Source organism: Cibotium barometz, chromosome 54 (assembly GCF_041138505.1).
Source record: "Cibotium barometz isolate CiBa-2024 chromosome 54, ASM4113850v1, whole genome shotgun sequence".
Taxonomy (NCBI): Eukaryota; Viridiplantae; Streptophyta; class Polypodiopsida; order Cyatheales; family Cibotiaceae; genus Cibotium; species Cibotium barometz.
The window spans coordinates 840,350-858,704 of NC_141099.1; positions in this window are offsets into that span (position 1 = coordinate 840,350).

Genomic DNA, 18,355 nt, shown 5'->3' on the forward strand with positions numbered 1-18,355 from the left:
ATGATCCTTCAAGATAGAGATCTAGAAGCTAGACTAGTACAATAAATCCACTCCCACCAACATCATGAGCATCCACCACCACACATTGGAGTGACCATGTAAGTTTAGATAATTCTTTGGTTATGTTTGTACACATTATTGATATTATTTGTTTTTCATTTCTTTTTCCCTCATATGGTCATATTTCTCACATGGTCATATCAATGGCCGCTATGAATTTACATGCCTAAATAGATACACGGCTAGTCCCTTCTTTGCATATAGTTCATCAGTAAGTTTGCTTCCTAGCTTTTCATCAGTCACCATTGTGAGTCTACTCCCTAGCTTCTACTAGCATAGAGTCTTTGTCTTAACAATTCCAAATCAACCATCAAACCTCTCTTTCACATGAGCACATGGGTGTGAGTCTTTGCCATACAACATTTTTCTCCCTGTTATTGTGTAGTTTGAGTTTAAAAGTTTTGTACTATGAAAGATCTTGCTATGTTCTCTTGTATACACTATATAATGTGTCCTCTTACATGGTATTAGAGATTTGGCTTTGTATAAAATTTAACAATCCCCTGAAGTTTATCAAGGCTATTCTATCCTCTTATGGTGTTGATGTTTACCCTGCACCAAGACGACAACACTGTATCACATGTTTCTAAGCTTGGAGGCGAAGGGATGTAGATGATCTCTTCATCATTATCACTAGCATGTAAGATAACATGTTAACAACGGTGCACATGATCTCTGCACCATTATCACTAGCATGTAAGATAGCATGCTAACCATGTTTCAACATGTAAGATAGCATGCTAACCATGTTTCAACATGTAAGATAGCATGTAAGCATGCGTGCTAATGATGGTTCAACATATCTCCATAGTTATAGAACCATGGGCTTTGTTGTAGAGCCAAATTCCTCAAGGATTTGGAATCTAAAAAATTAGCTTAACCAAGAAAGTAAAGTGATGGAGGTGTTTCTCACTAGAATCAAAGATCTTCATAATCAGATAATTGCAATCGGCATGAGATCAATTCCTCCCTAAAGCATGTGGGAGTTGGCATTAGGGTGACAATAGGCAACGATGCAAAGTGCCCAATCAAAGGTATATGCATTATTTCTCTCATGTATAAAGAAGGTTTTGCAAAAAGCCTTTCAAATGTTGTGTGGGTTGTTCTAAAGAGGAACCTTCTTTTTGTCTCAACTATCACGGGCCCTTACTTGCGGGTTCACTTTGAAAAGAATGGGGCAATCATTCTTGCTAGAGATGAAAAGAAAATTGAAGAGACAACATGTATGACATGAAAGGGGGCAATCATTCTTGCTAGAGATGAAAATAAAATTGCAAAGACAACATGTATGAGCTTTTGGTGTTTATAGTCTAGGCCAATTTGGGTAGCAGCAAACTATGACATGAGAGATATGGCCATAAAGGTAAGCTGGTTGAGAATTTGCCACTAATTTTTGACACCCCGGATGTATGTGAAACTTGCATATTGGGTAAGTAGCACCAAAAACCCTTTCTATAAGAGATCAATTTTAGGGCCAAGGCTCCATCTCATACTTCAATTTGTACACTACTAATCTTTACGTAAAGATGTCTTCGAGGTTCTTCCTCTTTTTTCACATTGATTGATAAAGATTTGACTGTATTTTCTTAAGGAAAAGTCTTAGGCTTCTGAAAAGTTTAAAGAATGGTTAGCATTGGTTGGAACTAAGACAATGACTAGGTTGAAATAATTTAGAACAAATCAGGAAGACATTTCATTTCTAATGAGTTCTTAGATTTCTGCAAGAAAAGAGACATAAAACGATAGCTCATGGTGTTGTAGAGCATAAGAATTATGCTATTTGAGGAGTATGCTTAATGACATAAATATTCATAAATCCTTTTGGGCAGAGGCAATTAACAAGAGTACACATAAGGTTATTAAAGAGATGGCTTTGTTGCTATAAGGCTACTCACTTGAGAGATTTAGCTACACACTTGAGAGCTTTTGGGTGTAAATATTTTGTACATGTTGTAGATGCTTAAAGAACCATGCCAAAAGCCATAGATGCATCTTATTGGGTTACAAGAAATTGAGCATGCAGTTCGCGACTCTATGACCCTCACACAAAGACCTCAAAAAAGAAGATCATAGTAGCCTTTCTAGAGACAACCACGTTAGATGCAAGAGGATCTTCTCTCTTCTTCATCATGTAACAAGGAAATCATCAGCATAGCTTCAAAAATGTGCAACATGAGATTCATCACATTCGAGTCTGAAGGGAAGCATATAGATTTTGGATGGAGAAGAACTAGAGCATGATAAGGGTAAACCATTCCCTAAGGTGGTAAATGAAATTTTTGGATGGAGTAGAATATCCAACCATGAGGGATGTGGCTCAAGGTATTCATAGTCCAAAAGGATGGAGAAGCAAAACAAGACTCACGACGAATCTTATGAACTATGCTCTTATGCCATAGGTGCCACCTTTGCTGACGCACAAGGATGACAATGATGTAAGCTGAATAAAGATGACTCCATCCTTAGAAATTGAATAAAGGTGACTCCATCCTTAGAAACCACACTTGGGATGTGGATCCACCCTTTGAGATGCAAGGTAATTAGCATTAAGTGGGTTTATGAGGCAAAATATAGATCTAATAGTACAAGGCATGTTTGGTTGTTGCCAAAGATTTTGCACAACTTGAAGGTGCTCACTTTCAAAAGACTTTTTCTCCTATAGCCTACAAGAGGAGGTTGACCACAATCTGCACCGTCCTTGCATTGGCAACACAAGGGAGGTGACCTTTTCTCCAAATGGATTGAAAATTTGCTTTCCTCAATGGGAAGAATCATGAGGAAGATGTATATGTGGAGAAGCCATGAGGTTTTGATGTTCTTGATTTTGAAAGCAAAGGTTGCACATTATGGACGACACTCTATGGGTTGAAGTAGGCCCCACAAGCATGGTACCAAAGAATTGGCGCTTATTTTGTTAGTATCTTATGTATCCCCCTTCAGATGCAAATTTGTATATCTTTTGTGAGGAGGGAAAGTATATAGTCATTCTTCTCTAAGTAGATGACCTCATCTTGAGAAGGTATCACCCAAAAAAAGATCTCATAGACACATCGATGGGTGGATGCTTATTGCAAAGTTTGAGATGGCCAATCTTAGGATCAACTATGTGCAAAGTTTGAGATGAATAATCTTATACATTATTGAGGTCTGGTGGAGGCCAAATAACATTTTCATCTCTTAGCAAAAATATGCATTTGAGATATTTTAGGGATTTTGCATGATTGATTAGAGATACTTTAGGCATTTTTACCCAACGGAGGTTGCTCTAAAGTTATCTATTAATGGCCTTGTGGATGAGACCTTACGCAGTTGGCTAGTTGCCTTATCTTAGTATATAATATTAGACTTGAAATTAGTTTTGGTGTTGGTGTTTTGAGTAGGTTCTTCAACAAGCCTCGAGAGGGAATCATTGAAAAAGTAGATTCTATATACGAGTGCATATGAGTTACTAAGGAGTATGACATCACCTATGATGTGGGAAAGACCATAGTGGCTTTTGTGAATCACGAGGCACTAGGGATTATGGCATCAAATATGATGTGGGCAATACCCTCAGTGGTGCTTGTGAGTCAAATTGGGCTAGTTGATTTGGACATCATTTTCTCATTAATATGGTATTATTTTTCTTTTGGGTTCGAGATGCATTAATTGGGTCAGAAAGAAACAAACCACCATTGCACTCTTAGAGGCTGAGTATAAAGCTACATGCTTTGCATCATGCGAGGCATTATGATAGGATATGAGTGTGGTGCAAAAGTAGCCTACAACAACACTGCAATATGACAACCAGATTTGCATAGCCATTTCTTGAAATATTGTGTTTCATGCTTGTAAAAAACACATTGTGAGATTCAATAAATTATCATGTTTAGAGAGGTCAAGATGGCCAACCACCATAGAGAATTATGCATGCATCTTCACAAAGGCTCTTAGTAGGGTAGTAAAAAACACATTGTGAGATTCAATAAATTATCATGTTTAGAGAGGTCAAGATGGCCAACCACCATAGAGAATTATGCATGCATCTTCACAAAGGCTCTTAGTAGGGATCAAATAGAGAGAAAATCTTCATAAACTCGGCATTGGAGCATAGAGGTAATTCACCTTTAGCGGTGTGGTGGAAGGGTGTTGGAATACGATGCTCCACCCTCATATTCTATATCTAGGCACCAAGGGTTAGCTCATACGGTCCCTAATATTGTTGAGAAATATGGTGCCAAAGAGCACAAGGAAAATATGGAGTGAGTGTGAGAAGCCACATCACCTAGTGAGAATTATCCCACATGCAAGAGAAAGGCCAAGTTGTATTTGTTAAATTTATAGCAATGTGATGAGCTATGGTGGATCAAATGCTAGAATCAATATCATTAGAAAAGAGATTAGATGATAATTAAGATGTGATTAGTGAGCAATTAACTGATAGCTTAATGTAGGCATGGATAATAAAAAACCAGCAAATTCTCATTAGGCCAATGCCTCAATTTATAGGGTTTACATCCAAGCATCTAATCCCACTGATTTCTCCTTGATTCACTCCACCTCTTTTGCTTGATTCTTCTTCCTAGAATATCTCCACACCTCCTAAATCTTCTCATGCTACTCTTTATTCTCTCCCAGTAGATACTTCTCACCTTTTCACAGCTTCTCTCACATTTACAGATTCTCTTTTACAGCCTCTTGCTAAGGGCTTGTTCTCACACACACCCTATTTACTTGTATATTTCAACCCCTCCCCTCAAGTGAGTACTCCTAGCACACCTGGACCCTATACCAAGTTTCCCTCTTACTTGATAGTCTGCGACGACCAGTGCCTCAAGTCCCTAAACTCATAGTCCTTGACACTCTCTCTCTCTATGTGTCCAAGGCTACTACAAGTGCCCGTGACCTTGACTAAAGTGCTCACACATACATCTACCACATGGCCTACATCATCGATGGCTCTCAGAGGTGGTTTTACTCTGTTGGGGCATGTCACATTCGGTTGTGGGGTTTCTCTCTCTCTCTCTCTCTCTCTCTCTCTCTCTCTCTCTCTCTCTCTCTCTCTCTCACAGAAAAGATGATCCGACTCCACTTCCTTATTAGGAGCCTCCATGAAGTTTGCCAATGTCGTTCCTTCTCTACTGTGTTTGCTGTAGCAGTCTCTTGCCATGTGTCCTGGCTTCCCATAGTTGTGGCAAGTGAAGGTCCTTCCTCCTACTCTTCCTCTTTCTCGTCCTCGTCCCTCAAGAGAATCCTCCTTGGGTGAAGAATGCTTTTTCTTCTCCAGTGGTTGAGTCCACCCATTTCTTCTCTTTGACTCTGGTCTCTGGTCTTTTGCTCTAGTAGAGCTCCTTCTATCTCGTGCAGCTTCAATTCAGGTACATTCTTTAATGTTTCTACAATGTTTTCATATTCACCTTTGTCCACACTCTTCAGAAGCACTACTAGTGCCTCATCATCTTCTACCTTTTTGCCAATAGTAGCTGCCAGTTGTTGCTTAATGCTTTTATATTTGTTCAAGTGTGTGATTAAAGGTTCACTTTCCTTCATATCCAGTTTGTAGAATTGCATTAACAGATTTATCTTTGAATTTTTTGCTTGAGTGCCAAATAATTTATTGAGTTCATCCCATGCATCTTTTTCCCATTATATCCCTGTGATGTGATGATGATTTCATCATTTAAACTAAGTGCGATAAGTCCTAATGCTTTCTCATTCCTTCTCTTTCATTCATTTTTCCCTCTCACCTCTGGGCATTCATCTCTTCCCTCAACTAGCCCCCCACAGATTTTTCCTCACTCATGAGCAGATACATGGTTTTTGTCTACCATGTGTAAAACTGCTCCCCATTAAATTTGGGTATCTCTTGTGCCGTACTCATGATGATGTGAAGGGGGTCTTACCTCTTGATCCAATTTCAAGATTCAAGGGCAGTGTCTACCCTTTTACAACTCAATCTGGTGTTTAGGTGATGATTACCACAGATTTATCAACATAAATTCACCAAAAATTACATTAAACCAAGGGTAACAAATTTGTACGGAATGGTTGGAGTATCAAACCATCTTCGAATTGCAATCTGAAGTTATAGGGATCTGTATCAAATACCCAATGGTTAATTTGAACCCTCAATTGCACCAAAATACAGTGATTAATGTTGATTAATCACTGATTAACAAATTAATCCTCTATTTTATGTGCAAAAAATAGAGTATGCGAGGAGTCCAGATCTGGGGCCTTAGAGTTCAAATGAGCTCAAATCCTTTCAAGGCCATCAATAGCAATTAGTCTTGTAGAGGATTAAGCCAAGAAACACAAGATTTGACCAAACATTGAATGCTTAATCTCTGTTTTACCAAAGTCACCTACAGATTTGATGAAGAGCTTGGATCTCACTGTAGACTTGATCAAATAAAAAACTGTCTTCACCAGCTTATAGAGCACCCTTGAAAACCTCTAGGGCCAAGAGGAATTAGAGCCATTTCATCTGGTGCAGACAAGACCTCCATTTTCCTTCAGAAAAAAGCGCCAGCGTTTTAGCAAAAATTGGCAGCTCCAGAAGGCGGTTTGATGAATCGTTTGAATGGGCTGGAGCATGAGGCTTGTGGCTATGTGGGGCTAAAATCTTGGAGGCTATTGTTAAGCCTGGAGGGAGATCAAGCCCCTCCACTAGGTGGGGGTACAGAAGGGTAAAACTTGATTATCTACTAATCTTGATTAGCTAGGTAATTAGTAAGATAATGGGCTCATAAATTTGATAGATTCTAGCCTAGGCTCTGATACCATGTTAAATTTGCAGCAATGTGACGAGCTATGGTGGATCAAATACTAGAATCAACATCATTAGAAAAGAGATTAGACGATAATTAAGATGTGATTAGTGAGCAATTAACTGATAGCTTAATGTAGGCATGGATAATCAAAAACCAGCAATTAGGCCAATGCCTCAACTTATAGGGTTTACATCCAAGCATCTAATCCCACTGATTTCTCCTTAATTCTCTCTGCCTCTTTTGCTTGATTCTCTCCACCTCTTTCCAGAATATCTCCACACCTCCTAAATCTTCTCATGCTACCCTTTATTCTCTCCCTGTAGATACTTCTCACCTTTTCACAGCTTCTGTCACATTTACAGATTCTCTTTTATAGCCTCTTGCTAAGGGCTTGTTCTCGCACATACCCTATTCACTTGTATATTTCAACAGTATTCTCCTCATATAAAAGGAGGACATTTCAAGCAATGGAATACAAGCATAACATCTCAAGTCTTTTTATAAGTACAAGTTTCCATCTTGTAACCTAAACTACTGAACAGTCTAAACCTTAATTTGCACACACTCATGATGAGTTTTTTTTCATTTCTATCCACCTTAGTTTAGCATTGTGATTAGTGTAGGATTAGTTTATAATTAGATAAATGTCTTGTTATTAGGATGTGTAGTTAGGAGAGCTCGATCCATTTGCACACACTCATGATGAGTTTTTTTTTTCATTTCTATCCACCTTAGTTTAGCATTGTGATTAGTGTAGGATTAGTTTATGATTAAATAAATGTCTTGTTATTAGGATGTGTAGTTAGGAGAGCTCGATCCATAGTTTCAACAAATATGCCATGGTTGAGTAGCTTAAGCACTTGGTATCCCCACACTCACATGGGATGGTGTCCTAGGAGGTAAGATGGTTTAGAGATAGCTTATATTAGATGTGGCACATTGACAAGTAGACCATATGCTAAAGTGGACCATTATTCTCCATAACAATTAACACGTGGAGTAGGTAGACTTTAACCTTGGACAAAATGTCTTGACATTGCAGGGTGGCCTGAATATAGGGCCTAACATGCATTTGAATGGGAGGTGGGGACTTTGCATAGTAGCAATTCCTAGTTTATCATGATGGACCAAATCTACACCATAGATGGTGGCACCAACTATGACCATAGACGTATGCGGTTATGTCATGGCTCTGGCATGCTTATATAGGCCCACATAGATACATGACAACAACCCCTTCTCCACACAGTTCACCAGTCCTCACTCTATGAGTTTTACTCCTTAGTTTCTACTAGCATACAATCTTCATCCTAAGAGTTCCAAATCAGCCATGTAATATCTCTTTCACACAGGAGCACATGGGTGTAGGGCTTTCCTATCTATTGTAATACATTGTTCTTCTCTATCTTTATTATTATAAAATTTAGGTTTAGAATTTTTATATTGAAAGTTCCTACATCTTTTTAGTGCCTTATATATTATCTCATTTCCATGTATACATCAATTTTATCCAACGATCCCTCCCTTAAATTGATGGCCCTCAACCATGGTAGTAGTACCATTCAAAGCTACATAGCTTGATCACACTTGTACCAACTCCTATGCCCCCAGCCTTGTATCCATCCCAATTGCATTGGCAGTATATGCATTTGGGCACCCTAGCCCCGACATGATCTCACTCCAAATTTGGTATATTATTTTACAAAACGAGAGGATTCAATTGGCATATATGATTTACATATGAGTTAGGATCCTTTTATGAGCACTTAGAGGGCCCAATCAATGCTTAACAAAATTGGCCTCATGAGAGGCCACATCATCAAGATGCTCTTCTTCATCTTCGACCTTCACCATGTTTGTAGATAGCCTCTTCTTGGTGTAGCAATCTTTCTCGAAGTGTCCAGGCTTACCACAGAAGTGGCACTTACTCTCTCCTTTGTCTATAAATGTTGGCTTTGATGTATCCCTTGTTGAAGTGCCTTTTTGTGAAGTAGGCTTCATCTTGGAATATAAGCAAAGTGGTGTTGGTGGTGTTTTGCCTTTTGATCTTTTTAAAGAGTTGCAATGATATCAGCTAGTGTTGGAGAAGGCAAGTTGGTAAGGGTGGTGACTATGTTGCCATAGTCCTCATGGGGAAATTTTTGTAACAGTAATGCAATGCATACACCTTCTTCCATATTTAAGTTAATCCATGCAAGTTGTGTGGTTTGGCTTCTCATCAAATTTAGGTGAGAGGCAAGAGGCTCTCCCATGTTTAACTTAAGTTCAAAGAATTGAATTAGAAGGCTGATCTTGGAGCTCTTAGCTTGGGCACCAAACAATGTGTCCAACTCTTCCTCCCAAGCTTCATTTGAAGTGCTTCTTTCATCTTTGTGATGGATAAACTGATCATTCAAGCGCCCAAAGCTATGATGGCAAGAGCTTTTTTATCCTTACTAGCTCACAATGCTTCCCCCTCCTTGGTAGTAGGCTTTTTCTCCTTTCCATTAGCAATGCTCCACAACCCCTTTCTCATTAGTGTAAATTTAATCTTAGTCTTTCATGTATGAAAGCTTGTTCCTTCAAATTTATCTATCTTGATGGTGGTCATTAGAGGGAAGGTCTCAGAGAGATAGTGTCTAGTCCCTTTACAAGAAAATAAGTGCAAAGTTTAATCCCAAATCGGTTCAAGTAATGAGCCCTTCCATAATTAGAAATGCATGAGAATAAATGTGGAATAAAATTTAAAAATGTGAAAAAAATATGATTCCAACAACTGACTCAGACAGCAAAGTCCGAGAGCTGACTCAGATAGCTAATTTAGACAACTGACTTCGACAAGCTGACTCAGGTAGCGGACTCCAAAATCTAACTCAAGCAGCTAACCTAGATAGTTGACTCCAAAATCTAACTCAGTTACCTAATTTAGATAGTTAACTTTAAAATTTGACTCAGACAGATGCCTCAGATATTAGACTCTGAAATCTGACTCCGTGTTTGGACTCCATTAACTAATTTAGAAAAACTAAATCGTGCCATAAAAGTAAACCTGGCCAGAAAAAGTAAACCTAGCCAAAAAAGTAAACCTTACTAGAAAGTAGGTGTCATCAAACACGTTGTTAGCTGTCAACACAACAGGTAGTTGGTTGTCAGCATAACAGGTTGTTGGCTACTATCAGTAGTAGCAGGAGGTTGTTAGCATGTGAGCAACAAGTCATGGATTGTTAGCAGTATATTATTGACTGTCAGTAGCAAGTTGTGGATTGTAAGCAGTACAACAAGTCATCGGATTGTCAGCAGCAACAAGTTATCAACCATCAGCAGTAGCACAATAGGTCATCTGATTTTGTCAATAGGTTGACGATCGTCACTCACAATAATAGGTTGTCTGACTGATTCTGTGTTTGTATTGTAGCTTGATGCTGATGCTGATATGCTTGATCTCAAATGTTGACTGAAGCATAGCACCAATTGGAAGACAAAGTAGCATATAGAGTTGACATGACAACATGGCACATAGAGTCAATTGTAGGATTGAAAAGACAATCTGCAACAACAGTTGTAGATGCTCTAGCTAAGACGAGCAGGACACATAGCCTTTGCGTTACTTGCAATACAATGCTGATGTAGCTGATTGATAAAGTGTTGCACAGTATAGCGCTAATAGAGTATGATGCACGAGGTCATTTGGGGAAGAACAACAGTGATTATGGTTGACAGCAGGCAGAAGAGCTTGATGTAGTCGTCACAGTAGGCGGTCACTACAACATATCGCAAAGAGATTGAAGTGAGTAGCGATGCGCAGGACTAGTGGACAACAAGCGGAAGGCATAATGAATAACAAGGCTCTGATACCATGTTGAAGTTCATGGTGGATCAAACACAAGCATTATCATGGTGGATTAAGCTTAAGAAAGCACATGATTTAGTAATTAACAATAAGCAAAGCAATTAACAGAGAACCAGTATAATAATATAAAGCGTCACTACAACAGATCGCAAGAGACTGAAGCAAGTAGTGATGCATAGGACTAATTGACAACAGGCGGAAGGCAAAATGAATAACAAGGCTCTGATACCATGTTGATGTTCTTGGTGGATAAAACACAAGCATTATCATGGTGGATTAAGCTTAAGCAAGCACATGATTCAATGATTAACAATACGCAAAGCAATTAACAGAGAACCAGCATAATAATATAAAGCGTGAGGATTATTTTTTTCATGAATATGAGCCTCATTATATAGGCTTTGAGTATATCTGATTAGGTGACCCTAATCTTGCTTAAGATACTAATGAGATTCTCCCATGTTCTCTCCATGATTCTAGCCCGTAAACTGAGTTATCAATCAGCAATATTCCCTCACCCTGATTTCTCTCCTACCAAGCGCCGATTTGCTTTTGAGAGTTTTACCGCTTATGCTAATAGATTTAGCCTTTGCACCTGTTCCCCTAAAGGTTATGCTTCATATATTATCCCTCATTCCCATGTACACATTAATTTTATCCAACAATGTTATCCTAACATGGATCCTAACACATTGATGTCCCTCCCCCTATTTGATTACACTATGGTTATATATACAAGGTAGATACTATCGCCATTATGAACGTAGTGGCTTAAGATTTGACTTAGGGGGCTCTAAGCCTCTACTAGTTCTAGGTAGTTAGTGTCCCCTACTATTCCCTCTTCCTTCCCTTCATGGATTTTCATCAGGGTTAATTTGTTAAAGGGGGTCACTTTGGGAATGGGTAATTGTTGTGGTAATACTGGAGGCAATAGGGATAGTTCTAGAACTCTTAGAATTCTTTGGGGCACATACTGCCCTAGTTGAGTTGCATTGGCAAGCATGGGTCTTGTCGATGGAGCCGACAAATCCACGGGGTGGGTGGAGAGGCAGAAACTAGTGGTTTTCTCTCTGAGGTTGACTCTTGTAGGCAATGGGTAGTGTCATGGTTTCCCATCCTTATGTAGTATGCACACGAGATTCCTCCTTGTCTCGGTCTTAGGTGGGGGGTTCCTTGCTTGTGTGGTTTTGGCATGGCATACACTAGACCAACTTACGTCTGGGACACATATGTGGTTGGCCCTTATTATATTTTCTTATCTCGACCTTCCACTACTCATTCATCTACTACATGAACATGGGCTGCTAGGCCTTCTATGGCTGGTGCGTCTTATCTCTTTTTCTTTGACGCCCATCTTTAAAGGTAAAGTACCAAAGGATTCTTCAAAAGGGGTCCATTCAGGGAGCTTCCTTAAAGAAGCTTCCATGAAGTTATCATCAAAGTCTGTCACTTTTATAACATGGCTTAAAGTTTTTATGATTTTCTGAGTACAAGGCATTATACAAGGTTAAATTAAGGATTCCTTCCTAGAAATCTCCTAGTTAATTGTTCGTCAAAGAATGTGTCATTGTTCGAGCATCAAGAGTGAAGGTATCTTACTTTGTTGATATAGTCTTTGATTGATTCTTTCTCTTGCCATTTGACATGGTAAAGTTAATGGATTGGATTCCATCGAGTTCGCTAGCAAGAATACTGTTAACCCATTTTAGGGTTGACAAGGTTTGCCACACCCAATTATACGTCAAAAGTGAAGCAGCTCCCCACAAGATGGGTGGGCCGGATGAGTTTGGTGCTTTCCTTTTGCAAGCTCTTATATGATGATGAAAGCTCTTGCAAGAACCGTGCATGAGCATGTTGTGCGAAATTAGCATACTTGCATTAGTGTGTGAATTTTCCTACTTGTATTCTCTTGTATGATGAGAAGGAATAAAATCAATATTATTTAAATTTTAAATTTTATGCACATGTGGGTCCTTATGCTATGTGCTTACCCTCTTGGGCTCGATAACGAAATTACGGGACCTAAGTGGAGGCAACCCGCATATGCCAATTGGTCATGGATCCAAGGGCACGCGGTGTCAAAGTAAACCCACGGTTATAATAATGATGTTTTCTAGAAAAAGAATGATGAAGGTAAGAATATTGATTGTTATCTTTCAATAATCATGACTATATGTCTTTCTAGAAGGCCTTTACAATGAATGGGTTAATGACTTGTAACCAAGTTACAAGTAAGAGATCGTATCCATACTTTCCAATGGATCTTGGAGCACTTTCCAATGGATATTGGAGCATGAAGTAGAGATGTTGGGGGATAATGGGTGAGCTGATGGTTGGACCCATATTTGGGACGACCAATATCGTCTTTGTATTGTTAAGATCCATGTTGGGAGATATAGAATTGCTTGTTCAAAACGTCACCATCTATCATAAGAGCTAAAAGAGATTAGACTCATTGGTTATTACTAGGCTGTAGATATTGGCAATGCCTTAGAGAATGATGTCTTTTGTAGGAAAATTTTTGACCTTAGACTAGCTGGGTAACATAATGGCAAGCATTGGACTGTAAATCTTGGAATGACGGCTTGACCCCAGCTCCTTCCTTCCATAAGATATTATCCTTGAGAAGATTATGAGAATTCGTGGTCTCGAGGATTTTTCTAAGAAGATTTAGGAAAGGAAACTTTTATATTTCTAAGATTTTTGAGTGATGTAAATGCTTTTCATATATAAAGGTTTCACTTGTGAGTAGTTATCTTCGAGAAGGACTATTGAGTTAATACACCCTAGCATATTCTAGAAGTCACCATGCATTGACGAATGAGAAAGGAATGCCTTTTTAAAAAAAAGGTCTGAAGTAGTAATAAGTACAATTTATATCATGAACATGATGCCCACTGCAGTAGTTATCATGTAAGTAATCACTCCACTAGTCTTGCCAATGCATTTATGCCATGTAAGGAATCATCATGAGGTTTGCTTGCCTATATTAGTAAGCTAGATTTCTTGATGTTGATGTGAGGGTTTCATACATCAGTTGTATGTCAATAAACAATGGGCACATTCATAGTGATGTAACAAATTGTTGTACATTTGAGAACATGAGAGCTTCTTTTTCTCCATCAAACAAACCATTTATTGCTGAATATGAGAACTAGTGATTTTTTTGGAGCTTTGAGCTTGCTATAGCCAAGGTGCTACATCACATTTATGGTAGCAACTTGTGGCATTGCCATCCAATCACAAGAAGTGGTTTGCACCATCCTGCATTGGTGGTTGATCAGTTAGTTGTTTGCTGCTTGAACCATTTTCCCTACTTCATTAAGTTAGTCACTACTCGGGTCCTATTAATTATCAGCATTGTGATAAAGGGGTGTGTTGCTATTCGCAACCACTGTGTGCATCTCCCACACCATGAAACTTACTCAGCCATTTTCCATCTATTGTTTTTGCAGCCTAGTCTTTGTCATATCAATAGTGTTGTTCACAGCCTTAAGATTTCAACACTAAATGCCACTTGGGTGGTTAAAAAGGGAAAGAGAGTTGGAAGAATGTTCACATTTGATGTAAACATATCTAAGGTGGAGGTTTCTATATTTTCACATGGTGCAAGTGTTATTACAAATATTGAAATCTTGTCAAAATTTATTGATCGTGTTAATCAACAACACCTAAAGTCTATGCAGGCCACTAAAATTGGTATAGGTTTGCCAAAGTCAAGGTTGATGGAATGCATAAAGTATTCAACAATACTAGTTTAGAAAGAAAACAAAATAAGTGTTTCTCCATGATAAGAATGTGAGCACGAAACCACTTGATGGAATGCATAAAGTATTCAACATAAGGTATAGGTTTGTTGCCAAAGTCAAGGTTGATGGAATGCATAAAGTATTCAACAATACTAGTTTAGAAAGAAAACAAAATAAGTGTTTCTCCATGATAAGAATGTGAGCACGAAACCACTTGAAGTGGTGGGGCCTACAAAGACGGTGTCAATGAGAGGATACAAAAACTATGATACATTTATTGACCACACAAGAAACGTGTGGATCTACTTCATGAAGGAAAAAAATGAAGTGTTTACTCACTTTTAGAATTTTGAAAAAATAAGTTGAGAAGGAAACACATTTATATGTAAAGTACCTAAGGTCAAATGAAGGGGGAGAATACTTCATTAATGAGTTCAATAATTATTTATCTTAACATGAACTAGGAGACAATACACATGCAGATATACTCCACAAAAAATGAAGTACAGAAAGGAAGAACATACACATTACAAAAGTTGCTCATGCATTAATGAGTGAGAAAGAATTGCCTCATCATTTTTGAGCTTAAGCAGTTGTGGTTGCAGTTTTTATTCTGAATAGGGCCCCCACATTAGAGCACTTCATGGTATGATGCCTAAAGAAAAATATACTATTAGAAAACCAGATTTGTCACACTTGGAAGTGTTTAGATGCATTTTGTATGTGCATATCCTAGATGAGGTGAGAAGTAAGCTGGATTCCAAGGTTGAAAGTTATATTTTCATTAGTTACTCCCTTAAGCAAAAAGTGTATAGATGTTACAAGCCTATCACACGTGGGATGAGAATGAGCAAGGATGTTCTATTTGATGAGACGAGTAGCTGGTATGCTCTTGTGAAGGATGGTATTTAGTCTTATATACAAGAAGGCGTGGTTGCACAAAGGTGCAACAATCATAAACAATTATTGTGACTAAGAGAGTCCTTAAAATTTTAATAAATTATCTCAAAAATATAAATTAAAAAAGTCCTCCTATTAAACCGAGGTGATATTTTACATATTTTCTATGTGAATCCCTAGAGCATAGAAACCACATGCTTCGATGATGTAATAGGGCATATACATTAGGAAAAATCCATGGATGAAGAAATGGTTACCTTAGATGCAAATGAGACATCAGATTTGGTACCATTGCCTGAGGTAAAGAAGGCAATTGGATGTAAGTGGGTTTCCCATTTAAAACACAATTTTGATGGTTCTATAAGTAGGTACAAAGCTAGGTTGGTTGCCAAATGTTATGCTTAGACCTATGTCATCAATTATAAGGAGACATTCATACCTATTGCCAAAATGGGAACATGTCAACTATGAGAGGAGTGATCGGTGTGGTTCCATCAAAAGGTTGGACTTTGCATCAAATGGATGTGAGGAATGCATTCTTGCATGGTAATTTGCAAGATGAGGTGTCCCTGGATTAGCTACCTAGGTATGAGGATGCGTGTCACCTTGAGTTTGTGTGCAGGTTCCAAAAAGCCTTCTATGCTAAAGGCATTGTGTTTGTCACCATTTATGTGGAAATGTTGATTATAGGGGGGGCTACAAAAAGCCTTGTAGGGCTTAAAGCATACACCTTGAACATAGCATGATAAGATATCACAATATATTTTCACCATTGGTTTTCATGTAGCAAATGTTGATCACTCTTTATATGTGAGAAAGAGTGATAAAGGGATTACATTTGTCACCATTTATGTGGATGACTTAATTGTAGGGTGTGATAGTGAAGAAGAGATTGAGAGTGTAAAGAGTCTCCTCAAGCAAAAATTTGACATGAATGATTTGGGTGAGCTGAGATCCTTTCTTTGCATTGAGGTGATAAGAACCTCTAAGGGGATATGGTTGTCATAGAGGCAGTATGGTTGGACATGTTGTCCAAGTAGGATATGACAAGCTTCAAGCCTATTTTGATGCCATTAGAGAAAAATGGCAAGTTAAGTGTAGATGTGGGTGAGATCTTGGAGAATCTTACCATGTACAAAAAATTGGTGGGAATATTGATCTAAGTAACTAGGTAAACATGCAATGAAGTAGTCCTTTTCTTTGGGCTGTAAGAACCCTTTTGTTGTTGAAAGAATTATGTTTCTGGTCTCTTTGAGATGCTTTCCCTGATTCCTCCTCAATGAGCTCTATTAGAAGCTTTTAATGAAAAGAAGACACAAAATTTATCCCTAAAACCAAAAATGAATGCAAAAAGACACAATAAATAACAACAACAATAATAAAAAGAAACAAGACCAAACCAGAGAATGTAAAGACACAACACAAATTGACAATATATTGATTACTTAATGCAATAGTTGTAAAACTAGACATGTACATGTTAATAAACCAAAATTAAATTTCTATATTGAAGCAACTAGAAATGAAAAGACAATAAAAGGATTTCTATCAAATGACTAAACTAACTACAACAAAACAAACAAAAACAATGAAATTCTATGAAACAAGCTACAAATTTTATATGACTAATGAATTACAACAAAACAAGCAAAGATGTTAAACATACAAAAAGTGCAAACTTTATCTCAAAGATTGTCTAATCATGAATTATAAGATCATCAATCCATTATGCATACAATGAAATAGGTGCTACGACATCCCTAATCATGTTGTTAGTGCCCAACCAGTAGGTGCAGGTTCAAATGTAAATATTTTGTCCAAAATAAGAGGACAAAAATTGTATACAAAGACCAAGGAGCTGAGTTTCTACCACTTCTAAGCAAGTGAAGGGAAAACTCAACCATGATTAAGGCTAGCACTTAGAACGAGACTAGAAAAACAATCAATTCCTTATAAAAGCAATGACTAATCAAGACTAGATACAATTACTTCCCTATTAAAGCAATGACTAATCAAGACTAGATACGATGTAGAACAATAACTAATATGGTCTATATTTATAATTCTTCCAAGTTACAAGGTCCAGGCTATCTAACTATAGCCTTCGGAACCTTGCTAGTCCCCCCTCTCTCTCTCTCTCTCTTCACCTTCTCCCCTGATCGCTCCCCTCCCTTCGCTTTAGCCCCTTGTGTTGCCTCCCCTTCGTCTTTCTCTCGCCATCACATTCCCTCCCCCCTTCGCCTTGTGCCCCCGCCTGTCCCCCCTCCCCTAACTTCAGAAGAGGAAGATCTATAGAAGTGGCCTCCCTATTTTTATTTTTTGTAGTGGGTTCTCACCTTCTTGGCCCCCCACTCCCTTTTCTTTAGGCTATCCTCACATGTTGTATATAGTCATTTCTTGGTGGCCATACATAGAGTGCAATGTGCGAGAATAGTGTGTCTTAGCTACAATTGCACTGGTTAGAATTCTAAAATGGCCGACTCAAAGTGAAGGTAGAAGGCATGTTGTAAATCAATAGAAATGAGTGTTAGGATAAAATTGCAACATAAATTATGTTCTTGAATAGCTAATATAAACAAGTCCCAATCCTTGATCAAGCTCCAAAAAGCATCACTCTTCTTTTTATCCTTAATCCCCTTAACATTCCATGTACACCCATTAACTCTGATAGTTGAGCTCATGATAATGTAGTCTCAGGCACCATCTCTATCTCCTCTCCACTCCTCCCCCTTGATCCCCTTCTTTTTATATTTCTTTCCAAGCTTCATCAACTTGCTAATTGAATTTCCAAACTGATGAAGTCCCACTATCCTCCTCCCCTAAAGGATTAAAAGGGTCTGAATACACCAATGGGCTTAGATTGTCAGAATGTTTACTACCCTGATTAGCCCTAGCTCTGCCTTAGCTTGCCTTACAATCATTTTCCCTTTCACTATCCTCCAACCTCCCTCTCCTATAGAGTCCCCATCATTCTCCACAGTCCCTTTTCCTTTATCCACTTCCCCTTTATCTCTACAGACCTCCTTTTCCACAATCTTATTCTCTCCCCCAACCTCATGTTTATC